The 23,390-nt window shown below is 34.7% G+C and overlaps 1 protein-coding gene across 3 annotated transcripts in view; it reads right to left on the reverse strand.

The window, feature by feature from the left end:
- The window catches only part of SPATA16 (spermatogenesis associated 16), a 221,512-nt gene extending 199,848 nt beyond the window's left edge, over positions 1–21,664 (reverse strand). For 2 of the 3 annotated variants that reach the window (XM_032842387.1, XM_032842389.1), the window contains exons 1-2: positions 21,620–21,664; positions 21,561–21,582 (exon numbers count right to left, since the gene is read on the reverse strand). The gene's annotated coding sequence lies outside the window, so the exon portion shown is untranslated. Of the gene's footprint in view, positions 1–21,469; positions 21,500–21,560; positions 21,583–21,619 lie in introns of those variants that run through there. The other variant, XM_032842388.1, reaches the window with a different exon arrangement.
- Positions 21,665–23,390: the final 1,726 nt, after the last annotated feature.

Here is a 23,390-nt window from a genome sequence, read left to right on the forward strand (position 1 = left end):
TATGGCTGGCATCCAATACATTTCTTGGACCACTGATGTGGCTAGTCAGAGTTGTGAAGGGAAACCGTCTTGGCCATCATTCTATCTTATGTTTTCTCTTATTCCATATAGGATTTGGTCCTTGAATTAGGATCTATGGTGGATGAACACTAGGGATACACATCTATACTAGTATTTCTTTCAATAGTGGAGATGCAGAAATGGAAGAAGCACAACTCTGACATCCTGCATATGCATTAAGTGGTTTTTTTAAATGTTGCATGGAATTCTGAGTAAAATTTATAAACCACAATGTGACTAAACTCCAAATAAAGAGGGATTCTTATGAATACTATAGAAATTGTATTTATGTTCCCCTCTTGGTCTAATGTGTTTTTTTTTTTTTTTTTCTCTCTTGGTCTAATGTTATCTGTGAAGCAAAAGACTTGTGATACTGTTGAAAACTTGTTTAAAGCTCAAAATATTTGATGTTAAGGATTCATATTTATTCTTACAATAGACTGAAAAATATAAACAGGAATTGCTAGTGGGTGACCTACTCCAAAATTTGCATGGTATGTCCCAGGTATCTTTTCTAAACTCTCCGCTTTCAAAACCTATCATTAAAATGTATCAGAATATCTGTAGTTGGTTGTAGTTAGTAACATTCTGGATCTACAGCAGCATTACTTATATTTTCTGTATTTATTTCACATTTCTTGAAATATACACATGAATAAATTTATCTTTATGACAATTTCTTCTAGAAGATAATTGCTCTCCCTCCCTTTCTCTCTCCCTGCCCTACCCCGTTCTCCCTCTCCCTTCCTCTGTCCATTTTTCATTCAAATTCCCCACTCCAATCTTCCTTCCCAAGCCCTTTTTCATTTCAAGAAGGTTTTATTGTTTTTAAGAAACAGGCATTTGAGTATTTTCTGCATCAGTCCTTAAACCATTTGTATAAATCATAATTTGATCTTCAGTTTTGTACAAGAAACAGTAATAAAGGAGGAAAAAGTGTACATGGTACATAGAGCACTCAGGAGTAAGTCTGAGGGCAGATATTTTGTTTTCAAACATCTGGAAGATCAATTATTCCAAATTCAGACAAGAAACAATAATTCAGGCCCCCTCAAAAACTCAGAATAAATATTTTAGTGTCTGAAAGTGGCCTAAATGTGCAGGCTGAAAAGTATGGCTGAACCCAATCAATATTTTTCAATGTTGGTTACAAATCAGGTGACTTCATCTTCAGATTTAGAGCCTGTTCTTTATAAAAATTGTTGCATATCTATAGAAGGGTTATGCAACTGTTCCCTTACAACTTTTTTAAAAACACTATGAAATTACACTTAAATAATCTGGAATTCAAGGCCTTTCACCACCTAGCCCAGTGTATATTTCCAGACTTATCTGGCACTCCTTCTATAAACTGCTCTAAAGTCAAGTTGAATTTCTTGTTACTTCCAAAAGATACTGGTTTCTAGTCTATTTGTTAAGAATCCTCCATCTTACTGTTCCCAGCTCATTGTACTTGTCCAAACCTAGCCAGATGTTATCCATCTCTCCCACCTCAGAATATCTATGGCATTTATACCACTTATTTTCTACATTGCAGTTATGCACAAATGACTTATTTCTTCCCATAAGCTCTCTAAAAGCAGAAATATGCTTTACTTATCTTGACATTAGTTCAGTGCTTTGCATAGAGTAGGCATTCAAAAGATGTTAATCAATATGGATGCTGTGAGTCAAAGGTTAATTTACAAATTTTAAGAGAAACAAATTGGATTTTTATAATGATATGGCCTGTAACTGTACAAAAGTTGTATCTGAGATGTTTTGCTAGTTTTTAAAAATTTTATTTTAAATTTGGTCCTGGATAAAGTACATTTTCTTCTTTGATAGTTCAAGTGAATCATGTACCAACTAGATTTAAACTATCAACTTCTTCATTTTTTTAAATAGTCAAGTTGATTAACATGACATTAGTCAGTGTTCCTGAGGCATTGAGTTATACTTTAATCATTACTTCAATAAAAATACTTTTAGAGAAAACTATTAGGCAATCATTATGTATGTCAAAGAAGTATTCACTGATAACACTCTGTAAAAATGCTCATTCTTTAATTTAGAAGACAGCACCATAAAATTGATTTCCTCATAGAGACATGCCTTAAAAAAAATCTCTGGAAAATATTTATATGAAACATTAGAACAATCTCTAAGGTTTTGTAATAAATACAGATACAAGAAACAAAGAGAGGTTAATGTTCAACCATTTCCAGGGAGTAACCATTTAAATATATCCAGTGGATTTTCAACACATTTATTTTTTTCTTCAAGCATTTTATCAAGCATTCTATTCTATGTGGGAGTTTCTGTTGCTTCATCAATACAAACAGTAGTTTATATGGCTATTAGTACCACAAATTATTTATTAGAATTTCCATTGAAATAGTCGCCTCAGACATAGGCAATTCAGAAAAAGAAAATCCTTAAAAATGTGCTCTCTGAAACATTCGACATCACAGTTGCTATGGTTTTCTTTCTTAAAAAAAAGAAAAGGATCTAATTTTAACTTGCTGTTAAATGTAACCAGAGAAACATTATGAGAAAAACCATCTTGCTTGTTAGTCCACTAGTACACCTTGGTATTTTTAAAAATACATTAAAAATATTTCTTCAATTCTTTATTGAACACCTATTATGAGCAACAAATTGTAACAAGTAATATAAAGGAAACTAAAGATGACCAAAACAGGGTCTTGGCATTCTAGAGCTCATACCTGGAGGTAGAGACGGAGAATGGGGAGGAGGGATGTATAGATAAACAAATTTATATAGAGGTGACATCCTCGTACTACACTGTGAACTACTGGAGAAGTGGAAACGTGTCACCATCCTTTTACTATCCTGATGTCTAGTTCCTTCAGAGCCAGGAATATAACAGGCCCTCAATGCACATTTGTTATTCAAATGAGTGCGTGGCTCAAGTGAGTACTATGGTAGCAGTAATGGACATGCTTCTGTGGGAAAATGTGACTGAGGCAATTTCAAAAGATTTGCTTTTTAGAATAGGTAGAATGAGAAGTGTCCCTCTGCAGGCAATTTTCTTCTCTTATCCAAGTGCCCCATAAGGAATATTTCACCATTATCAGAAGGGAGAGTAAATTTGTCTCACAAAGCTTGTTAAGAAATACAAAATAAAACACATTATGTAGCACTATATAAATAATAATAGCAACCAACAGGTACTCCAAGTTTACAAAGTTATTTCACTGGATTATCCTATTTCTCACAACTCTTTTGAATAGTACTACTACCCTCATTTTACTAATGAGGAAACCAAAAGATTAAGCAACTTGAAAGTGACTGCCAAGAAAGTTTATCATATCTAAGACTTGAACCGAGGACATCCAATATCAAATTCCATTAACTTTTGAATACAGGATTATAAATTCCTCTGTACTGCACCATCATTTGTTTGGATTTGTATTTTCCCTACCTTTGTTTTTTAATTCAATAACCAGGTATTTAACTTTACTGCCTTCTTATTGCATGCAACTCCATTTAAAATGGTAAAATGAACTGGCAATTTCTGGGCAGCAAGTATCTGAACCAAATTTGTTGAGAAAAGCATTAGATTTTGGATTTAGTTCATTAGCTAGTTAGTTAGTTGCTAGCATAGGTGTGGCCTTGTTATATTCTAGTAGTCATTCGATTCAGAAAGCAAGGATGTGGACATTGGACATTAAACATCACACGAGCAGATTCCAGGAATTTCAAACTTGAAATTACCAACCAATTTGCTGATCACTAAGTCACCAACCAAATGGGAATAATGGCATCAAAGCAATTGCACTTCTCTGTATGTGATACACTGTGACTACCTGCCATGTTGCACTGAAGAAGGCTTTAGAATGGTGGCTTCATCAAGGTATTATGTAGTGGAAAGAGCATTCAGGTTGAAGTTGCAAGAAAACTTTGAATTCTACATTTATTGCCTATTAACTGAATGTTCTAGGAGACATTATTCAACTTCTCTAAACTTTATTTTCCTCCTCTGGAAATGGGAATGACTGGATATGTGAGAATTACATGAGAATCAAATGAGATAATTTATGTAATGGAACATAAATTAAGAGAAAAGGTGAGGTAATTACACAAGCAGCCTCCCTGGACATTCCTTTGCTTTTTCAAAGGGTAAAATCTTTTGTCTGGATCCCATGTTTCCATCCTCTCAATGACTATGGTCTTTAAAAAAATCCCCTCTTCCTCTCTTGCTTAATCCTGTTGATGTGCACACTAATCTAGCAATACTTTTAAAGAAAAATAAATAAGCAAACTCCCTTGCCTCCACATCTTCCTGCCACTGTCCCCTGTTGCTTCCACCATTCATTGCAAAATGAATGAAGATAATTTTTTATATTCTCTACATCTGCTTTTTCATCACATAGTCTCTTCCCAAGTCACTCTTTTCAGGCTTCAGTCTCTACCATTCCATTAAGATTGCTCTTGTACAAAGAAATAATAGGGAATATGGTCAGTGATACTGTAATAGTTAGTATGGTGACAGATGGTAGCTACAACATGGTGAGCTGAGCATAACACACAGAAAAGGTGAATCACTATGTTGTACACCTAAAACTACTGTAGCATTTTCTGAAAACTATTTTCGAATAAAAAAAAAATTTTTAAAAAAAGGAAAAAAAAATTAAAAAGGCAGCTCTTGTACTGGTCTACCATGACTCTCTTGGTGCTGACTCTAGGCCCTCATCTGCCAGATGGTCCAAAAGCACTCTTCAACAGGTGACACTCTATCAGCACACATTTTTCTCATCTTCTATGATACCCTGCTCTTGCTATTTTCTTATTATTTCACTGACCACTTATTCTTAAGTCTTCTGGGTTGGCTTTTTCTCTTTTGTTCCACCTGAGAGCTGGAGCCACTTTTTTTCTCCAAGTACATTCTCTCCTTAGGTGATTTGTCTGGTCCCATAGCTTCAAATTCCATCAAATGCTCTTAACACCCAGTGTTCCAACTCTAGCCCTTTTAGACTCCCAAAATTTTAAAATTGTAGACTCAACTGTCTATGTGACATCTCTAACTTGAATTATCTAATATGCATCTTAAAATTAAGCCCCAACAAATCTCTTCATTTTCATTCCCTCAAATTGCCCCCTCTTCCAGTCTTTCCCATTCCAGTATATGCCCCCCACATCTATTTGGTTGGACAGAACTTTACAAGTTTTCTTTGACTCCTTTCTTTCACTTACCCCATCCTACAATTCATCATCATGTCCTGTGGACTCTTTCTTTCAAAGTTCCTCCTCTTTGCATATCCATGAGAGACCTTCCTCCAGGCCCCAAGACCTCCTGCCTAGATTATTATAATTTCTTCCTCACATACAGCAGTCCAAATCATCCTTTTAAATGAAAATCAGATCCACTTTCCTGCTTAAAACCTTTCAAGGACTACCCATAACACCTAGAATAAAATACACATCCCTTATGTTCTGTTCCCTCTGAAAATTCATCACAACTTTCCTCCATTTTCTACTATGTTTCAGCCACCTTGCTTTCATTCTGTTCTGCTAATTTAGCAAGTACATTCCTATCTTGAAGCCTTTGTACTAGTTGCTCTGGAATATTTTCTTTACTATGTTTCATGTTACTCAGATCAAAGCTTAAAATGTCTGTTCCCAAAGAAACCTTCTGTGATGAATTAAAGTAACTACCCACCCCAGTCATATATCTATTTCTAATCTCTCCACATCACTTATCACAGTGATATTTACTTATGTGTGTTTCGTTAGTATCGGTCTTCTTCCACCAGCATATACCTAGTTCACTGCTTTATATTCAGAATGTGCTGACATACAGTATGTACACAATAAATATTTGTTGACTGGACAAATGGAAGATTGTATCTATATGCACATTTAGTGAAGAATTAAAAAATTATCTTTTTTTCCCACTTGCTGCATCACATTACAAATGCTTAGACAGTTTAGCTGAAAGTCACCTAAATAGAAGGCAGCTTTTTACAAATGGATTTGACCATTGAAAGCTTTTCTGTGGCATCCTGATTCTTCTCTTTCCTCTTTTCTTTTCCTTCCTACCCTTCCCATTTTTTTTTCTTTCCTTTCTTAAGATTTTTATTGTTTGCTACTTTAAGTCAACAATATTTATGACACACTAACTCTGGTCTTGTCTAGTTTAATCATTGTTAGAGAATAAATAATTATTTTCTGATTCTTTGTTGACATAAATTATGGCTCATACAGAACCAAAAGCATTAGAAAACTAAGACCTTTCCGGTAAAGTGATAATGATATAACTTGCTATCTTTACAAGTGCAGTCCATGAGGATATGTCTATACTTCTCTAAATTCTTTAATCTAGTTTGTTCATAAAAATAATAATTCATATGCTGTGGCAGGAATATGAAAATAGGGAAAGTAAAATTTTTGTGTACCTCACGGACCTTTGGTAACATTGATTTAAAAGTTTATTTATTTATTTATTTTTAGTAATCTCTGCACCCAGTGTGGGGCTCAAACTCTCAACCCCAGATCAAGAGTTGCATGGTCTTTGACTGAGCCAGGAAGGCACCCCTGGCTACATTTCTTTTTGAAACATAAATGCAATCATCCTGAAAGTTTGAATTTTGTTGTTTTCTTTGCAAACATTCCTCTGTTCTTTTATAAAAGTGATCCAAGTTTTTATCTACTTATGAGGCTGAGACTATATAGGTGTGTAAAGAAATTCTTTTCCCTTTAACTTTGTTCTCCTCTTTAATTGTGCTGGTAGAGTTTTTAATTTTTAGATTTTCATGTTTTATTTTTTAGACTATAACTCAGAATTATAGGAGGAAAGCCTTTCAACATACTCACATCTAATCTTACTTTGTTGATGAAGAAATGGGAGTCTCGGGCAGGTGAAGTGACCTGCTCATGGTCACGCAGCAAATCAGTGCTTATAAACCATATCATGCAGCCCTCAGAACTCTTTCTACCTCACCCCACTGCCTCCTACCACAGCACACAAAGTGAATTGTCACAGTTGTCATTTCCAAATGAAAAAAAACTTATATTGGATAGCTTAGAGCTTTGTCCGTGTCATGAAATTAAACAGTAACCATGAAGATTTCATATCTTTTTATCTACACTTTAAATTACTTAATTGTTCCCAAACATATTTTAAAGTTAAATCTACCTAGAAGTTGGAAGTGTATCTTAAAAAAGCAAAACAAAACTAAATAAAACAAATCCAACTTTCTATTAGAAATAATTTTAAATTTACGGAAAAATTGTAAGAATAATATTGAGAACTCAACTGCCCTTTATCCATATTTGCCAACAATTTAAACATTTTGGCTACATTCATAATCCTCTCCTTAACGTGTGTGTTTGTATGTGTGTGTTTAGTGTAGTGTAGACACGTATAGACAGATACACATATATATGTTTATTAGTTATTCTTTTGGAGTCATTTGTGAGTAGGTTGTATACATCATGCCTCATTACCCCTTATTACTTCAGTGCACATTTCTTAAGATTGGTAATATTTATCTTGTGTAATATATTTATCAAATTCATTGACTTTAACACTGATACAATACTGCTGTCTAATCTACAGTCCCAATTCTAATTTTGTCAGTTGTCTTGATGATGACCTTTTACTATTTTTTCCTCCAGTATAAGATTCATTCTAAGAGATATAGTGCATATAGTTGTCATGTCTCCTCAGTTTCTTTTGCTCTGAAACAGTTTCCCAGGCTTTTTTTTGTCTTCCAAGTCACTGGCATTTTTGAACAGATTATAAAGTCTACCTCAATTGGGGTCTGTCTGATATTTCTACATGATTAGACTTGTTAAGGCTACCCAGTCAGAATACTACAGAATGATGTTGTGTCTTTCCTTAGGTATTACATTTAAAGGCACACAATGTTCACTTGCTTTTCTTTGGTGATGTCTGTTTTAATCACCTGGTTAACATGTTAGATTTCCCTCTGGCAACTTAAAAGCAGCCTCTGGGGAGACTTTTTGAGACCACGTAATTATTCTGCTCCTCATTAACCTTCTCCCTCCCAATTTAGCATTTACTGATGCTCTTTTGACTGACCAATCTTAATAATGATAATTGCAAAGTGGTGATTTTTCTCTTCCCAATTTACAGTATTACTATAATGCTTACACAGAAGGTTGACCACCACTAAATTATTGATAAAAACATGTTTAGCCTTTTCCTGAAATACTGTTTGACTTTATGTATCCTCATTTTTTAAAAAAAGTAAAACCTGTGCTTTCAAGAAATACGAATTAAGTAAGAGTACACACAAACATTTACATAATAGGGACTGTTTTATTTTAAAACATTTTAAAATCTGAAAACTGAATTTTGAACAATGGAAGGGACTCACAGGGCATACCTACTCCAATTCCTTCATTTTGATGATAAGGGCCAGAGAGAGCATATCCCTATTTGGTGGCAACAGTAATACTTGAAGTTGGTGTATAGGCTCTGGTTCTAGATTTCTATCACATCCACATTTCTTTAAATGCAATCGACATTTATTTGTTAAAAACATAGTGTCTTCATTAGTTGGAAACAAAAGCTCATTGCATTAAGTAGGCAAGATAAGGGAAGATTACAGTGATGACTTAAAAAAATCTATCTTTTAAGAATCCATTAATTCATTTAATTATTCATTCATGATTGACTAATAAGCTACTCTCTATCATGATCTGTGTCAGCATGGAACGCAATGTTGAACCAGAGATCACTTCTACCCTCAAAGAGTTTATGATTCAGTGGAGATCCTGTTAGTATGCACCAGAATTGGCTGAGGCCCCTTAGGTTCCAGGCCCCACAGATTTCAGTCACTAGGTCTGGGGTAGATGCACAGGTATCTGCATGTTTAATAAGCAGAGAAGGGCTATAGTAGAAATACAAGAGGTCCAAAACATTAATATGGTTACTGTATATGCACCACCTCCTAACTCTCCCACTTCATCCTCCCACCACTTGAAATTAAAAGTATTAGTAAAATGGGACACCTGGAAGGCTCAGTCGGTTAAGTGTCTGCCTTCTGCTCAGTTCATGATCCCAAGATCCTGAGACAGAGTCTCGCATAGGGCTCCCCACTCGGCAGGAAGTCTGCTTTTGTCTCTGCCTGCCACTCCCCCTGCTTGTGCTCTCTCTCTCTGACAAATAAATAAATAAAATCTTTTTTAAGAAAGTATTAGTAAGACAAATATATAAATGAAAGTATTAGTAAAAACAATACTAAACAAAATAAATTCTTAAAATGTTCAACAACATTCAGATATTATTATGCTAATTGCTTTTTTGAAATATCAAATTCTAAACCAGATTTTTTTCCAGAAAGTTGTTTTTTGGGTAATGCTATTTGCTGGTGCCCTAAGCATGCTCATGGTCAGTCTATTCCAGGGGAGTCTGACACAGTGTTCCGGTCTGGGCCAATGCATTTGCATGCTTCCTCCTAGGGAGGTAAAACTGGAACCTGAGTTGGCACTGATGAAGCAGACTGCCAGAAGACAGAAGCTGCAGTAGCAGCTAATGCTCAAGAAACACTTTAAGGTCTACACACTTACCTTCCCCAAAACTAAGTTTATAAAGATGAATTACTGGTAGACATTCAATCATCCATTTAGTAAACAAGCACTTGTTGAATTCCTACAAGGTGAAAATACTGGGCTAATTCCTGGGGGATTACAAAGATGAATAAAATGGATTGTGCTTCATGAGAGCTTGGGAGCAAGAGATCAGAGCTGCTATCTGGCTTTCCTGGGAGGGTGTTCCAAGCTTAAGAATCAAAGTGGCATAGAGGACAGGACATGCCTTTTGGACTTGAAGAGATATGAATTCAAATCCTAATTCTATTTCTTGCTGAAAAGACTACTTAACTTTGATAGATCTTTTGTTTTTTATACTTAAAACATGAAAATGAATTCATTCCCCATAGGGAAGATTGAAGGATTAACAAAACAACATGTGTTAGGGACTAATGCATCATCTGGCACATAATAAGTGTTCTACAAAGGATAGTTGTTAAATATAGTGTATATACTATATCATGAACTAATTCCAAACATAATAATGTTTATACATAAACATACGAGTAATGTTTAATTATAAGTGCTTCGTTTTACATTGTAAAACTGTTTATATGCACACACACACACACACACACACAATTTTTTCTCCCTATATTTCACAAGTTGGTAATTAATATTTCCACACACAAAAAAAATGAATCTCAAGATATTTGCTCCCTGAGGATTTTGTGTCCTGGAGAGCAATCAGTAAAATAAGAGAATACCAATCACAAGTAGAAATAGCTCATCTACTTTCCACTGTTATCATACATACCTGCCCAAATATAGCATGATTCATAAAATGGGTACACCACAGATAATGAATGAATAATTAATATTCACCACTCTTACCTCACAAGTAGAACCTGAGGCATGAAGATGAGACTGCTTCTAAATTATTTCTCCCTGAGGCTGAACTGGATGTTTATTTTCACATAAGATCATTATAAATCCCTGTAAAGTATCTTCAGAGTGGGGTTGGAGATAGATAGAAAGTAAAGATAGAAATCCCCTAATCTCCCAACATGTTATATAATAAAACTATCACTGTTGTCATTATAATATTTTTAAATATGTTTACATTGCATTTCAATTTAATAATCCCTAAGCTGTCCTTTCCCTTAGAAGTTGAAGAATAAAGGGTAATTTTTAACACTTCAGAAACTCTTGGATAAGATTATTTACATGATTTGCCTAAAGATTAATGGCATAATGTTGTATCACACTTACCACAGAACCTGAGAGGGAAGAGAAAGAGAGAGAGAGAGAAAGAGAGAGATTGATTTATCTACCTATCTGTGTATGCCAAGCCATTTCACATAAACATTCGAATCAAAGTAGGGTTTACCTGATTCTTTTCTAGATTTCCAGTTTGATATTTTACTGAAGATATAACTATGAAGTATTTTCAAACAGAACTCTTTAGATCTTGTATATATTGTTTATTTTTGCACAAACAACTTTTTTATATTTAATTTGACTTCATTGCCTCCCTTGTTGAAGCCAGCAGACTCAGTTTACAAACCTCTGAGCTACTGTTGGCTGCTGCCTTCTTTCCCAGTGAAAGGTACAAGTTGACAAGTACCATCCTTCTTCCTTTCAACCCTCCAATAGCCCTCTCCCTCTGGCTCAGGTTGCTCAAAGCACAGATCCCCTCTTACCCATTCCCAGGTTTGAAACACATAGCCTCATTTCCAAGTATAGCCAGAATCCCTCTACTTTCCTCTGGAAGATAAAAAGGGGGGTAAAGGGGGCAAAGAGGGCTCTCTGGGCCTCCCTTACTAAATACACTACACTGCCCCTTCTCCCCCTCATCAAGAAAGAAAGAAAGAAAGAAAGAAAGAAAGAAAGAAAGAAAGAAAATCATTTAATTGCTTTCCACTACAGTTTTTTAGTATTATTATTTGAAGATTTTTTTGAATCTTTTTCTGGTATAAGTAGTGATACTTATTTTGCAGAAACACATTCGTCTGCAGGAGAAATTAATTTTAGAATTAAGATAGAGGAGATATAAAAATAGTTTAGAATACATTTTCTACTTTTTCAATGAGGTTTGAATTGTACTTAATGAAGATTTACAGGTTTCTGGAATTGAGAAATATTTGAAAACTGATTGTATATTAATTATCCACTAATATTTTCCTAATTAATCTCTGAAAAAGAGAACCATGAAGTCAAAGGAACTGCTTGGAAAAAATTTTTGATGTGTATCAAACTTGAAGCCATACTTTTTCAAATTAGTAATTTTCACAATCCGAATCTGCCAAAATGTATCAAACTATTTGGTTACATGTCAGGTTCTGCTATGGTGGAGAGATGTAGTAGTTTGCAGCAGATCCTAACTTTTCTAGGGAACAAACAGAAAAACAGTATAAAATACCAAATTGTCTGAGAGTATTAGGATGCTGGGAAGGCAATGAGAAACAGAGAGGGTATAAATTCTATACTGAAGTGACTTAGAGACATTTTTATCCTGGGGGCATTTGCCAATTGGGCATAGGGAGGTAACTGAGAATCTCAGCATTGGAACTGGGGAAGGAGAACCTTGGGTGACAAAAAACCTGCACAGCTTTGGGTAGGTATCTGAGGGGCCTCAAATACAGGGATGTTTATCACCTCAAAAAATGCCAATTTCTGGGCCTTCATGGGACAGAATACCAAAGACCTAAGTGGAAAGACTCTGAAAAGCAATGCAAAATTTGGCAGTCTTGACAGAAAGGACCTGCAGAAGGAAAGGCCTTAGAGAAACATCGGACTTTCAGCTGAAAATTCTTGAGAACCAGAGTGAACCATACGTAGAGGTACACTCTTTCCAGAGCTTCAACCCAGCCTCAACATGGAACAGTTCATGATTAAATTATGATAAACTATCATGTTATCTGCCTAGTGAAGAGAGGGATGAATTCATTACAGAGGAAAATGCAACATTGCATCCTCTATAATATTCTATACATAATTGTCAGTCTTTAATAAAAAATTAGATATGCCCCCCAGACTCCCCACGATAACATAATCAAGAAACCAAAAGAAAAAGTAGACAATAGAAATGCATCCATAGATAAACATGATATTGGAGTTAGCTAAGGAATTTAAAATAACTAACATAGTCAAAACAACAGAGAGTGACAACATAAAGAATTTTACCAGAGTATTAGAATCTGTAAAAAAGATCAAATAAAAATTCTAGAACTGAGAAATACACGGAAATTAACTCATTAGGTAGATTAAATGAACTGATTTTTAGATGTAATAGAAGACAGAATTAGTAAACTCAAGGAGCAGTAGAAAATATCTGAATTTAAGCAGAAAAGTAAACTAATGAAAAACATAGGAAAGAACTTTGGAGAAATGTGGAACACAGTGAAAAAGCCTAACAGCAGTGTAGTTGGAACCCCATATGGAGTACAGAGTGAGAATGAAGAAGAAGGAAGAATTGCAGTAAGGAATGAAGAGTAATTGTAAAAGTAAATATACATATATATGATAATATATACATAAAAATGAATATTGTCAACTGACTGTATAAAACAATAACAGAAATGTTTCTACCAAGTTTAAAATGTATGTAGAATTAAAAGAATGGCAACGATGATACAAAAATGGGAAAAAATAAAAGGAATTAAAGAATTCTAATATTCTAAAATTAGTAATAATTTGGTAAGAAGAATCACTTATCTTAGATTGTAATAAGTCAAGGATTCATATTCTAATCTTGGGGGTAAATGTTGAAGACTAGTAAAAGAATGCATAACTAATTAGGAAAAAATTAAATATTTCTGATTAATCAAAAAAAAAAAAGGGCAAGAAATGAAAGAAAAAGGATCAAATAAAAACCAGGTTAACAATACAGTAGGTATCAACCAAGATGTAGCACCAATTACTTTAGATTTAGAAGTACTAAATATTCTAATTAAGAGTCTAAAATTATCACACCAGAAAAAATCCAAACCCCAGCTATATTCTGCTTATGATAGATACATCCTAAATACAAGAACACAGGAAAACTGAAAATATAACTGTGCAAAAGGATAGAGCATGGAAACATCCACCAGGAGATTGGGATGGCTCTAACTCCAGTCAAAGTAGGCTTTACGGCAAGGGACATTAGTAGACATAAAAAAGGTGTGCTAGTTAATAATTTATTGTCTCCTAACTCCAGAAGTACCCCTCACCCTGTACTTACTAGAACTGAATTCTGCATACTACATTTCCCTTTTTCCAGCTGGCCACCAATAGAGGGTACTAGAGAAACACTGCAAAGCTGCAAAAGAAAGAAAGGACTTTCCCTTCAAGGGTTTGTTTCAGCCAGTATCCTGTGGATCCAGGCAGCATTTTGCTAGAGTCCAGTCGGCATTTACCTCTGCTGTTGTGGCCCTCACAGTTAAGCAAAGGTGTCCTTTTGGCAAATTTCTTTATCACATCCTCACTGTTCACCCATTTTCTAGGCAAAAGAATCTCATTTTAGTTACTATTTGTGGTAACTAATACTTAGTTACTATTAGTCACTGCCCTATGCCCTTAGCCTTGCAGCACCTCTTCTAAGGTTTCACATTCCTTTTCTGTTTACTTTCTCTTAGCTCTAAGAGGTGTAACCTGCTTGCTGTGGGTCCTACCTCTGTAATCCTTGGAGTTCTTTTTCTACTTTCTCGTAGTTAGCCACTATTTAATTCAGTTAACAATTCTTTGTAGTAAATCTGTTTAATGTAGTTTCTGTTTTCTGACTGTAGTTTGACTGATATAAGGTATTATATACAAAAAGGGGATTAGACTAGGAAAAGGTAATATAATTCTAAATCTGTATTCAGTCAATAACATGATTCAAAATACACAAAGCAAAAAATTCACAAAAATAAAAGAGGATATTGACAAATCTCCAATCATAGTAAAAAAATTTTAACACACCTTTCTCAATAGCTGATTGAATTGCAGACACCCCCTAAAAAAATGAAAGAAAAGAAAAAGGAAAAAAAAACCTTCTTAGGACATAGAAGTTCTGGGTAACACAAGTAATGAACTGGGCCTAACTGATATATGTAGAATCCTCCTACATCAAAGAATATCAGAATGTGCATTCTTTTCCAAATGTACCTGAAATCTTAACCAAAATTGAACATAACTTAATCATAAGTCAAGCCACAGCAAACTTCTCATTTTATATGGAAATAAAAAGGGCCAAGAATAGCCAAGATAAACTTGAACAACAAAGATGGAGAACTTAAACATTATTAAGAATTTTTGAGAATTATTATAAAGCTATAGTAATTAAAGCATTATGGTTTTGATGCAAGGATAAACAATTAGACCACTTGAACAGAATAAAAAGCTCAGAAATAGACTCACACATAAATGATCAGGTAATTTATGAAAAGAGGGACCCTATAATGAAATGAGGGGAATTATGGTCTTTTAATCAATGGTAGTTGGCTAAGTCAAGTGGAAAAAATAAATTTGACTCCCATCTCATGTAATACACAAAAATCAATCCCACATATATTGAAAAACTAAATGTAAAAAAAAAAAAATCAAGTTCTTAGAAAAAAAAAACAAAATATTTTCATGACTTTTGGGTAAACAAAAATGTCTTAGGCAGGACACAAAAAATAATAAATTGGAGTATGTTATAGGTAGTAACTCCTGTTCATCAAAATACATCACGAAGAAAATGAAAAAAGGCAGTTCATGGAATAAGAGAAAATATTTATAATACATATATTTGACATGGATTCGTATCCAGAAGGACTTCTATATATGAAGGACGTCTATAAATCAATATGAAAAATGCAGACAATCTAGTCGAGAAATGGACCCAAATTTTTAGCAAATGTGTACACTTGTCACAAAAGAGGATTCCAAATGGTCAATAAACTTATTAAAAAGTTGCCAACTTCATTAGTCATCAAGGGAATGCAAACTGAAATCCCAGGTCAGATGCAACCACAAATCCACCAGAATGACTAAAATAAAAAAGACAGACAATACCAAGTGTTGGAAAGTACATTATGTAACTGGAACTATTACAGATGGCTTGTAGGAATTCAAATTTGTACAGCCACTTTGGAAAACTGGCAGCACCCCCTTCTTCCTATACTCTATATCTGGATAATCTTTTTTCCTCCTATAAGCCCAGCAGAAATGCATACTGATGCTGAAAAATACACATGAACAAGAAAGTTCTCAGTAGCACTACCCATAAAAATAAAACATTAAAAATATTCCCAATCAACAGTAGAAAACATACATAAATGGTGGTATATTTATACAATGAAAAAATATTATATGGCAGTAGAATAAATGAACTGTAACTACAAGCTACCACATGAAATAAAATGCTGAGTAAAATGCTGAGCAATACAAAAGAATATACATTGTATAATGTATTTTTAAAAGGGTCAAATGGCAAAACTAATTTGTGGTGTTATTAGTCCCAAAAGCGGTCACACTTGAGAGGGTCGGTAGTAACTGAAACTGACCAGGAGGGAGGTCCTGGGATTACTGATATCACCATTTTTTATCTACCTATCATCTATCTATTCACCTATCTCTATCCATCTATCTATATTGAGCCATATATTTACAATTTGTGTAGTTTATTTATTTTTGAAGATATTATTTATTTATTTAATTGGCAGAGAGAGAGAGAGAAAGACAGCAAGAGAGGGAACGCAAGCAGAGGGAGTGGGAAAGGGAGAAGCAGACTTCCGGCCCAAGCAGGGAGCTCGATGCAGGACTTGATCCCAGAACCTTGGGATCATGACCTGAGCTGAAAGCAGTCGCTTAATGACTGAGCCACCCAGGCGCCCCTGTGTAGTTTATTCAATACATGTTATACATCAATAAAAAGTTTACATTAAGAAAATGGCAGGCCAGGATAGCTTGAAATTTCACATATTAAAAACTGAGTTTTCCTAAAGCAAGACTTTCCTAAACACATGTTCTCTACTATCCCACCTGTGATCTCTGCATTGTCTGTGTGTTAGAGTGATAATGCAGAGGAAGAATTTGATACAAGATGTTTTTCTGCAAAATGCGCAGCCACACAAAACAAAAGAAATGCAGTTCACACAAGTGGATTGAAAATTATTAGACTGCGTTTGTGGTGGGTTAAGTGGAAGAGATTATGTGTTTCTGAAGCCCCTAAAGAGCCTAAATAAACTGCATTGGACATGGAACAATCTTTTTGCTATCATTATTATAACTTTTTAAAATAGTTATGGTTAAAAAAATAATAAAAAATAAAATAGTTATGGTTAAAGAAAAAAGAAAACCCCTCTGTGCTTGCTCACTCATGACCCAATCTCCCTACAACAGTTTGCTATATTAATTGGTAAGTATGAGGATTTGATGACCAGATCAATGACCTCAGGACCAACCTTATTTCAGTTAACACTCAATCCTAAGGAAAAGGTGGGAAGAAGGATGTGTCAATAATGAGGACCGGAGGGTTTTTCAAACTACAGTTCTCTCCCTCCACCCTCCCCCCCAATTCCATCCCATTATTCTTGAGAGCAAATTGTAGATAAGAAAGATCTGAAAGAACAAGAAAAATATTGGAAATTGGGGAGATGGGAAGATAAGTGGAAAACAGAGGTAGTCACCTGCCATTGGAAGATAAGACTAAAGCCAGATGCCTAGTTTAGTATGGGTATTACTGAACAAATTCTGTAACAACACAGTCACATGAAGGCCCACGGAAGATAGAATCTCTGCAAGGAAAAGGGGGAAAATGGCAACTGCATAAGAAGAAAAGCCTTCTATTAACTGCAGATTATCTGTACATTTATGGAATTTGTCAAGTCAATGTATGGGCAACATCTGAAGGGATTCTGTATATAGGTTTGAAACGTATAAATTCATAAAGTGTATCATTTTAAATGTATCTCAAATTTTGTCCCTTAGGCTGGTAATGACCCTCATGTTTAACATGATGTTCCCTCTACTGTTAACTACACTAGTGAATATAAAAGATGGGGACATTAATTGAGATCTGAACTTTTGAGAATGTCTTGCCTCTAGTACTAAGGAGATTACATGTCTTCAATGTGTTCTTCCTCTATTCTCTTCCTTCTCCGAGCAGGATTCCATGGACTTTCAACACACACACGTGCACACACACATCTTCCTAAAGTAGAAACTAGTTATGTTCAGCCTGGGAATATATACTGAGAGCTGATTGTGGAGACAGTGGTCTATTGCAATCTCCAACCCCCCGCTTTTTTTTTTTTTTTAAGTTTCCAAATGTCTGCTCAGCAGGGATGTGAAGTGGTTATCATGTCACAGGTTTATTCCTAACACTTTCGCATTAACAAAATTGAGCTGATTTCTAACAAGTTAAATGCACGCTTTTTTGGGAAAGGAGGGGGGTGACAATACAATGTCTTCCCAAGCTATAACTTAGGTGATCTTTATAGACAGCATTGAATTCTTCTGCATGAGTTATACTGGCTAATAGGAATTTAAGTGATAACTAGTGGGAGAGCACTGAAGCATTCATGCATGTGAAATCAGATGAACACCCACAATGTGGAATTTCATAAAGAAAATTATTCTAGCGGAGAAATACAGGCCCAGGTTGAGAGCCAGTAACTTTTAAACTAACATGTGGAGCTATCATCCTAATGAGTAACAACTAAAGGTGCCTAAAGTAAAGCAAGACCAACATTTTCAAGTCTGTATTTTCAGACACACTTAAAAAACACCAGCTTGAATGGAATTATATACAATTCCCTTTCTCTGCTGAAGGAAATTTAATCTTACTTTCTAAATTTTGGTTGCATATATTAATGCTTACTCTTGAGAGGCACATGTACAACTTATTTAAATAAATCTTAAATAAATAAAGCTTATTTTACTTAAATAAGTGATATTTATCAATAAGATTTATTATTTAATAGTCAATATTTTATTTATTAAGATTTAATAACTCTTATTTACTTAATAGTCAGGTAGATCAACTAATTCACCTGTGCAAAGAAACAGAAATCAAGAGCTCTGATATGTATTAGTGATTTTTATTTCTACTCAGTGATTATGATACTAGTCTTTCTGAAACATTTTAAACAATCTGCTTAAAACTATTTACTTAAAACTATTCTACTTAAATCAATTTATTACTTGTCATGCAATTCTAGATTGCAATGTGACTTCAGCTTTTATTCATCAAGGTTAAAGGGACATGTTCTAATACACATGTCTAATACACATTTGACATGTATCGAATCCGCTCAATTACCTTTCAGAGTTGCCTGAAATTTGTGAAATATTAGTGATTCAAATACATGAATCCCGAATATTTCATACTAGTTGTATAGCATATTAAATGGTATGTAAATAAGTGTAACCCCAAGTCTTCTAAAATATAGAGATAAAACTGAATTTTTGTTATCATGCTTATTTTTGTCTTGCTATCACGCTTATTTTACAACAGTTTCTCCCATCACATAATTTAGAATGATGCTGATAATAATAATGGCCATTGGATCCTCAGTTTCCTCATTTACAAAATGCTGTTAATGATAATATCTGCCTCATGTGGTTGTTGAGAAGAGTAATAAAAGAAGGCTGCCTGATAATAGTAGGTGCTCAGTAAATGTTAAGTATTATAATATTGTTATTGTCATTATTATTATTGCTGTTATTGCTCAGCAATTTAAAAAAATTAGACAATTAGGAAAATATCCTACTGGACACATGGATCATGCTGCTTTATCATGTTTATTTTTAAATTTAGCCAGAGTGGTGATAAGTCATAGTCATTCCTTAGTGATCTTTAAGCTAGATTGCTGTAGTATTATATTAATATCTCTGAAAAAACATTCAACAAGGCAAATGTTATAACTTGAATGGTACTTTCCAGAAAAATGACTCAATATATTTTACACTAGGTAAGAGACAATACTCTGGGCTCCCTGATATAAAAGGATTTAAAAACCCTTGAGCATTCGGTTTGTATGGCTTTAGTTACCATAGCCTATCTTTATTGGGCACCTATTTATCTATTTTCAACTGATGTGTCATATAAAAGGAAAAAGAAAAGACAAATTATAGTCAAATTCTAGAGAGAATGTGGTTTTGGTAGAGAGATGTGGTTTTAGTCATTGTGTCTTAATTTGAAAATACTCTCCTGAAGTAAGGAATAAACTGTGGGTTTATGACTGAGATCAGTTTAAGGTTCTCTATCTCACGACTAGGATTCATGTTCATTCATTGTTTTCTTTTAAGTCATAATTAATATCCGATGTGCTGATTTCACTGTTCAGAAGATGATTAACTTTGTGGATTTAGGGCAGTTTCTGTTACAAGCAGTTACTTTCCATTCTGAACAGTGGCAAAAAAATAAAAGGTATTTTTCCTGAATGGCTCTTAAAATGATTTCTCTTTGGAAATATCTTTGAAAATGACCAGATTGGAAGTTTTAGCCATTTGGTTATAACAACACTGATGAGTAATAGATTGAGCAGGGTTGAACAGTTACTTAAAAGTCCAGTTTAGGAACAACAACAAAAAAATCTCAGTTCTATCTTGATTATGTACTTGTGTTGCACACCATGACAACTCACCAACTTAGGTTACAATGTGACTTCAGCTTAAAAAGAGGCTTAAAAATTATTTAAACCTCTGTGAAACATCACACAACACAATCTTGCCTTCAGTTGTATCCCCCTATCCCATATCAGAGTAATATTCCATTCCTTATTCAAATCAAGACAATCAAGAAAACTACAGAATGTGTACAGAGTTAGGCAGTTTGAAGGATTCTGACCCGTCTCTCACTTCTAGTACACTCTTTCTCTCTTCTCCCTTTATTTACCTTTCACTTTATAAAACTATTTGAGCTCCTGCCACACATGAAAAAAACAAACACAAAAATATAATCCTGTAAAATATTATTATTGGGTCCCAATCAAATTAATTTTTCCATTTGGAGGAAAACAGTCCGCCAGCCTACAATAATATTTAAGAGAGCACCTGAATGGCATCCAGGGTCTAATTGGTGAATTGTGAAAGATCCAAAGTCTTTTGGTGTGCACAATAACATAATTAGCACATTAAGTTCAAACATAAGGGGTTAAACAAATTTATCAATACAAATAAATTTTCACGCATTTATTTCAAACTAGTGGCTTACTGAAAATGGCAAACACTTAGCTGGTGTTTCAAAAACGGAGACCCTTAAATGATAACCTATATTTTATAGAGGAGGAATGTGAAATTTTAAACAAGGTTGACAACTATTTTTCATTGCTCACGCCAACCACCTTTGCATGATGGTATGCTGCTTGTGAAAGACATTCATTCACAGATTCACTCACTCATACATCAAACACCTTATTTTATGCCAGGCATGATAGAACACATGAATTGAAGACAGTAGTCTTGTGTCTTCGAGAAAGGGAGCTCAGATTGTCTCTCTATCCTACTCAGTAGCACTCATTATCTTCAGTCTACAGCAGTATCATGAGTCAAGGAAACAACAGCTCATTCCACAAATGATTTTTTTAAAAAACTTTATGACTGATATAGTCACCGTCTTTCAATTGATTAGAGGTAGATATCCTCAAATTATACACTTTACTGAGGAATACAAATTAGGGTAAAACAAAACAAAAAATCTGTTACTCAGAAACCAATTAGGATCCTAGCCTTCCCTTTCTCATCAAAGTGGGAATGAGATAGGACTTGTCCTTGAAGGGACTAGGCTAGGGAACCACATTGGAATTCTCTACCTTCTAACCGCCCGCAGGAAGTGATTTCTAGGCGGCTTATTAGGGTTATCTATAAGCAAGTTCCTTGTTCCTCTATAAGCAACCTTCCTTGTTCCTCAGGTGGGACGGAATAAAAGGAATTCCGGTTCTTCCCCAGTTACTAGAACTTTCCCCGGAGAGGCAGCCCCTTCGGTCCCACCAAGCCACGAAAGATAAAAAGTTGGAATTGAGCACACGTGAACCTCCTCCTACCTACGCAGTCCTGGCTCAGCCCAGCCGGGCCTTTGGAGGGAAGCCTTGGACTCCTCCCAGCTGCTTCATCTGCGCAAGCCCGGGTCCAAACGTCCCAATCTGAGGCCTCGCGGGTCTGTGCGCTCCCAGAGGCGCGCAGGTTTGAAACGTCACATTCCACGCGACTCCGCCTTGTTCCTCCGCTCGTGGCCCCACCCAGCATCGGTGGCAGCCACAGGCTTCTTGTTGACTTCTCTGCAGTGGACACGACTTTTTTTTTTTTTTTTTTTTAATCTTGGAAAAAAAAAAACTTTGTATTTTTGTTTTCGGTTTCTAAAAGTAATAAGATACTTAAGTATAATTTGGAAAATCGAAAAAATATGTACATAAAGTACAAACTACTTTTATACTAAAGAGAAACACTAAGAACATTTATTGTGTATCTTTGTGGTCTTTTTACTACGAATAGATAGACAAAAATGAAATAGATCGTGGTGCTTCTCGGCCTCTAACACATAAACACGCAGAGATGATATACATAAACTTTATAAAGTTTTGTACATCTTTTTTAAAGGACAATATGTTTACTCTAAAATAAACATATGTAGGATTTCAAAACCCTGTTTGTATATATAAGGAGAACAGCCGTGTATCTTTTCACACATTTTAGGAAGACTATTAAAACATATGAAGAAATCTATGTACCCCTGAGGATTGCATCATTCTTCTAATCACTGTTCTGAATTGTATGACAAACATTCCCTTGCTTTTCCTTATAGTTTAGCAAATCATATATGTATCATTTTTATTGAAATATGGCACACGTACAGAAAAATTAATTACACTGCAAATGTGTTCAATTAATTATCACGAAGTGAACAACAGAAGGCAACCACCACCCAAATAAAAGGTGTAAAACATTCCTATTCCTAGCACACCAGAAGTCCCTCCTCATCATTACCTCCCCCACATTTTTTTTTTTTTACTCCCCAAAAGTAAGGACTGTCCTGGCTTTTAACACAGTGGTTTAGTTTTGCCTCTTTTTGAGCTTTATAAAAATAGTCCAGTCATGGTTTTAACTGCTCTATACTGACATTGACTATAGCTATCTTTTACAAGCTATCTTTTACAATATGATGACTTAAATCGAAGTCTACTCTGTCTTCCTTACCTAACACTAAATAGTATTCATTTTCCATGCCATTTAGCATTCTGCTAAAAAGTTATTTAGTTTCCACATATTCTATTGAATGGGTATACCATAATTTTTTTTTTTTTTTTAGAGGTACAGGTGGGTTTTGTTTTGTGTTTTGGTTTTTGCCAGTTTTTCCCAAGCAAGTATGTATGTTCGTGCACATCTTTAGATGTATATTTCGGGGTTATTTCTTTAGAATTATTCTTATAAGTGGAATTTCTAAGTCAAAGAGCATTAACTTTGTAATGGTCCAGGGTCCTGCTGTCATGTTGATTTACTAAAGAATGATGCTGGTTTATATCCTGCTAATGCTGTGTGATGGTGTATCGTTTTGACTTCCCCAACATCAATTTTTTTCATCTTTGTTAATTTGGTAAGTGAGATATATTTTTCCATTGATGTTTATATTTGCACTTCCGTGATTACCAGTGAAGTTGATTATACATGTCTACTATTAATTTATATTTCTCTAATTATGATTTGTTTATACGTATTTTTTTCCTCAGTCTTTCCAAGTTTTGATTTGGTTTCTCCATGAGTAGGCAGCTGCTCTGCTTGAGTCCCTTAGGTTAACATCAATGAATCATGGTACTTAAGTCAATAATTGGGCTAAATCTCAAGGCCATAATAGGAATTCCTTCAGGGTTTTTAAATAT

The sequence above is a fragment of the Lontra canadensis genome, unplaced genomic scaffold (assembly GCF_010015895.1).
Source record: "Lontra canadensis isolate GAN:19392208 unplaced genomic scaffold, GSC_riverotter_1.0 scaffold129, whole genome shotgun sequence".
Classification (NCBI taxonomy): Eukaryota; Metazoa; Chordata; class Mammalia; order Carnivora; family Mustelidae; genus Lontra; species Lontra canadensis.